Below are 5,997 nucleotides of genomic sequence, written 5' to 3'. Positions count from 1 at the left end.
TTTTAGTTTAAAGAGTTCTAGTGCTACTTAACAACGACGTGTTCAGATTACTTTTAATGGTCAAATGGGAAGGAATCTCGAGGCATAAATGGATGGTGTAGTTACTATGAGCAAGGTCAAAGAGAATCTACTAACTGATTTACAAGAAATCTTCGACAACCTAAGGAAACATCAAGTGATGTTAAATCCCAAGAAATGAGTTTTTGGACTTTCATTAGGAAAGATAGTCAGGTTCTTAGTGCCTAGTTGTGATAATTAGAATAGTCCTAGGAAGATAAAATCCATCAAGAATATACGATCTCCAAGTGCAACAAAAGAAGTCCAAAGGCTAACATGATGCATGGCTGCATTGAGATATTTTATTTCCTAGTTATGCACAAAAGGATTGTCTTTCTTTAAGCTTCTAAGGAATCATGAAGGTTTCAAATGGACTAAATGATCATAGTCAACATTTCAGGACCTCAAGATATATCTTTGTTATCCTCTTGCGCTAACCTCGCATGATACAGGAGAAGAGTTTTTACTATACATCATGGCCACACCACAAGTCATCAGTGTAGTTCTCGTGGTTGAATAGAGGATGGTCGAGAAGCATGGGCTTGTTCAAAGGCCTGTATATTACATAAGCCAAGTCTTGCATAGACCCAAGTCATGTTATCCTTAGGTACATAAACTTCTCTATGTTGTCCTTATGATTTCCCATAAGCTTTGATATTATTTTCAATCGCATAAGATTATAGTTGCATCTACCTTCCTGTTAGGAGACATTCTCTATAATCAGGAAGTAGTCATGAGAATAGATGACGCCATGTTGAACAAACCCAACGGATTTGGCTCCGGTACCACTTGTTAGAAATTGACATGCGAAAAAAACAAAGTATGTCAATAACAGGGAGACCAATTTTTACAGAGAAAACTCTTCTGGGAAAAAAATACGGGCATAGTGCGGTGATCTTCACTATATCGGGAGAATTACAAGCACAAGAGATTTACAATGAGTCATATATTTATCCCATAAGGGTACAAGAGGTATATATGGAGTCATAGGATTGACTCGAATCGAATACAAAAACAAATATGTTAATTACAAAATATGTACTGTGAGGGCATAAAAGACTTGGAGCCCAAGAAAGAAACTAAACCTCTAATATGGCATGTTCCAGAATTTTTCATATTAGAAATTCGGATCATAATTTAACAACAGGTTTTGTTGCTCTTCTTGACCAGACCATCTCTTGTTCCTCCGAGTTTTTATACGACTGTCCCTCAAAGTCCAACATGGATGGTTACAACAAAGACATCCACTACCACAAGGAATAAACATAGACTATTTTTAGTTCTAAATAGTTGTACATATACAAGAGTTGTACATATATATAGTTGTGGTTATAAATTTAACCAAGGCTTTCTTGATTAATCCTGGTTCCTCGCAGTAGATATAGACTGGCACATGGACGACCTTGGCTGAGGCTCTGCTTGTATTCGTCGTGATTTCGGTATGACCATCTCACATATATATCTTACAAGGAAAGAGTAATGTACATAAGATCCACTTTTTTCAGTGAGGTTTATTCCAAGTTATTATATGAAAAATAGACAAAGGTGATGGGTCATAACCGTCATGGGTGACGGGTCCCGCACCCGTCACTCCGAACGCGTCACTGATGACATGTAATAAGTGACATGTAAGGACCCGTCACCAATAAGATCATTGATGACGGATCAAAACTTGACCCGTCACTTATTAAGGTCATTGGTGATGTGTGACCCGTCACTTATGACTAATATACGGTTTTCGTGCTTTTTAGAAGCGAAAAAAGTTTTAAAAAAATATTTTTCATCTAAGCCAATCCAACTCAGACCTATCACCACTCACCACGTGTCTCCACCAATTTTTTAGGCTACTTTAGAATATGCATTCCATGAGAATTGAACTCGCGACAGCCCCTCGTGCGTGTAGTTGCCTAACCACCTTAACCTCGCATGCATCCTGAAGGGACTAAGATAAAAGATCCTTTTAACTATTTTGCCGAGGGTCATAAGTGACGGGTCACAGACTGTGACCAATGTTAATTTTACAATAGACATAAAAACTAGTTGATTCGGAGTGCCTTCAGTTAAATGGCCATAACTTTTGCATACGGACTCCGATTTTAACTTTTTTTTTTACTCTACGAACATCTACAGAAAAAGTTACATCCATTTCTCCCCAACTTTGTCGGATTCGGCAAATTTTTTGAGGCCTAAAACGGCGTGGAAGATTGAGTTCTCGTCTCCAGAAGTTTCTGCACCGTTTTCAGAACGAGCGTTTGTGTCTATAGCCGTTAACCCTTACATCAAACTTGAGCATAAATGTACAATAATTCATATTCTAGTGCTTCTGAAGTAAGAAAAAATAAGAAAAAAAATAAAATAAAAATAAAATTTTTGCAATGTTTGGATCATTTTCTGTATTTCTGAATAACATTATTAGTGACGGGTCATAACTTGACCCGTCAATTATGACAGGCTTATGAGACCCATCACTGATGAGTTAGTCATTGGTGACCCGTCACCGATGACTGACCTACGATGACCTGTGAGTAATGAGTCATCATTGGTGATGGGTCAAGTTTTCACGCGTCACCAATGACTGGTATTAGTGACGGGTCTCCTTTGTTTGTTTTTCACATAGTGAGTCTTTAGCATCTGTTTGGTAGAGCTCTCAAGCAAGCTTCAAGTATGGAATCAGTGGAAGTTCTTTTAAATAGCAGTTTACAATTTTTAGCTCAGAGTGATTCTACAGGAGTGATTTTCTAAAATGAACTAGATATTAAGAGTTGAGAAAATCAGCTTCATCTTATTCACTTTTCTCATATGATCAATTCCTCTACAGAGTTTACTCTAAACAATCACTAGAGAATTATTTTCAGCTATAAAATTACTTTACTCAGAGAATTACTCCCATTAGAGAATTTGAATCGAGGAGCTCTACCAAAAACCCTTAGATGTCCCTGGCAAAAAAAAAATCGTAGATGTCCCTTCCACCATAGCAGTGGTCTGTATTACTCATCTCTTTCATGTCTTCTTTCTTTTTAAAGAAAAATAGTATATTTCCTACATACAGAACATTCATTAATTAAGTAAAAACTGAGCACTTATCTTTTGGTGTTATTGGGTTGAAAATATGAATTATGAGTTCTAGTTTTGCAATCTTAGTTAAAAGGTCAACACGTTATGAAGTGTTTGCCAGGTAATTAACTCATGAACGTTTGATGTACTTAGTTCAAAGGTAGAAACTTCGAGTAGACAGTTTGAATTCTTAAGATGAAAGTTACAAAATTGCTTACTTGATTTCACTAGTTACAAAATTGGAAGTGTTGACTAGTTGTCACTATTGTTCTTATGCTAGTATGAAAAATAAAATTGTAGCGATGTCAAGTACTCTCTCCATTCTTTTATACATGACATTTTTTTATTTTATTTTTACTTTTTACAGTCTCCGGCATGCGACTTTACAACTTAATGTGTACCTTTTTACATAGTGATTTCGAGTATAATTTTAAACAATTCTTTACAACTTAATTAATGTGTATCTCGGTCTAAAGTTATATATTTGGGGACTTTACTGGCCAAAAAGCACAAATGACACGCTGCAAGCTGGTATAACCCTAATTAATCTTCCAAAAAAAATCAAAATTGGTGCCATCAGATATATAGCAAAGGGTGGTTAAACTTAAGACTAACACTTTTTGGTACCCCAACTAATTTTTGTAATTTGTTTCAGATTAACGATTGGATACTTAACTAGTTGTCCCCCAATTCACAAATTGATCATTATGCAAATTGGAATTATTTTAAAGGAAAACTCTGGGCATTTTCATCAAAACTAACGGAAAAGCAACGATAGAAAGATGCACTACTAAGAAAAGGTCATCTACATCTCTCTTCATTGCCGGTTCTTAACCTTCAGATATGAAAAAACGTCATGTCAGTAAGAACCAACAATGATAGTGGTTATCACTACCAATTCGTGTTAGCAGCATTAATACATTGTAGTAACGTTTCGTAACATGAACTGGCAGTGATGTTCAAATTATCACTACCGGTTATTAAAAAGATGTGCATAAAAATACATGTCTTTAATAACCAGCAGTGATAAAAATTATCACTACCGGTTTGTAATATGAACAGGAAGAGATAAATATTATCACTGATGGTTCTTAAAAAGTTATGCCTTTAATAATCGAAAGTGATAATATTTATCACTACCGGTTCGTAAGTTGTACCGATGGAGCAATAATTGAGGATGATGAATTGGCGATGTTAATTATTATTATTATTGGCTTGTATTTCCAACCGGCAGTGATAATTTTTCTATAAATTGATCTCGTCTCCCTCAGCCGTGCACATATCTCATTTCTCGCTCTCTCAAAACCTGGTCTTAAGGGTAGTGGCGGTCAAAGTGGATCGGTGGTCACCGGTCGTCTCCACTGCAGCCGCCTCTACCTCTCATACTCAGCTTCAACACCACTCACACGAGTTCCTCGCTATAGCCACCGTTAGCCGAGATCAACGTCCAACGTGCCCGCCATCTCCTGAGCCAACACGCGCCTTCCTCGTCTCCTCATTCCTCTCCCCACAGACACCTCTCGTCGTCTCCTCATCTCCTCTCACTGTCTCCTCTCACAGTCCTCCAAGCAGGTAGCCACCTCACGTACGTTCATCGAGTCTACCACCCAAGCCAACGTGCGGCCGCATGCCTTCTTTGTCCTCCTCGTCTCCTCTGTCCACATCTCCACTGCACAAATATTGTGTGAAGATGGTTATGGTAATAAATAAATCTAAAGGAATGGCAAAAGCACAGTCGCTTCAACCTAAATTTGAGTGTTAAAGATTGTGTTTTTGCCATTAATTTAGACTTACTATTATCACTCTTGGATAATAAATTCAGTCGGAACGTGTGAAGAGCAAGATGTATAACGGATGGGGCAAAGCTATTATATCAGGAGCTCTTTCACGTGGAAACATATGAAGAGCTATTGGTACAACAGCTTCGTGACATCTATTTCTATTTTTAGATTTAGGTATAAAGTAATCTACCTCAAACATTTCGGTATGGGGTGTCAAACTTAAGACAGATTTTCATACTGAAGAGTTCACTGTAAAGTATTTTTACATATCTGAAAAGATTATCACTGCTGGTTCGTAAGTCGTCAGTGATAATTATGGATTATCACTATCATAAATTCATTGTCAGATCAAAAACTACTAGTAATATCAATTTTGAACTGACAGTGACAGTGTAGTGATGTGCAAATAAAGAGAACTTGCATATTGGAGCGGATGCTAAAAGAAAATTATGGAGTACCTATGTAATTGCTTGTACTTGCAAAGGCTCCTTTTGGATTTTGTTCCAAAAGAAAATTTCTCCTTAACGAGGAAAGATCATCCTCGATCTCCAAGCTTTGCGATAACTACACCAACTTGTCGTCAATGGAATTGTTTACTCAGAAGGTCCAGCGAATGGCAAGATCGATCAAGATAGGAACATACTATTTTGTGACAACTTGCATGGTTAGAGTGAAGACTATAATGCACATATAATATAAACCAGTCTGCTACATGTATATATTACCACCACATTTCCAGGTACTAACTGTGCAATTGCTCGTTAACAAATGAGATTATCCTGCCACCTATAGTGAATATTCCAACCAAACCAAAATATTCCATTGACTCGCATCAATATCAAAAGCTTGAAGAAATTGAATAGGTTAAATTGACTTGACAGTCGACATGATCTCGCTTTATTTGTAAATAATCAAATTTAGGAAACAATGCCTTCAAAGAAAGCTTTATTATGTAAGTAAGTCGATTCACATATAACACATTTTAAACTGATTACTACCAGTACTTACACTTATCATCAACATAATACTGATGCGGATTTCATAAAAGTTACTTGTTGTAGAATGTTGAAGATTCTGTCAATACTTAAAGCGCCAACTAGACAAT

Source organism: Phragmites australis, chromosome 5 (assembly GCF_958298935.1).
Source record: "Phragmites australis chromosome 5, lpPhrAust1.1, whole genome shotgun sequence".
Lineage (NCBI taxonomy): Eukaryota > Viridiplantae > Streptophyta > Magnoliopsida > Poales > Poaceae > Phragmites > Phragmites australis.
The sequence above is the reverse complement of the archived record's forward strand: the minus strand, read 5'-3'. Positions refer to the sequence as shown.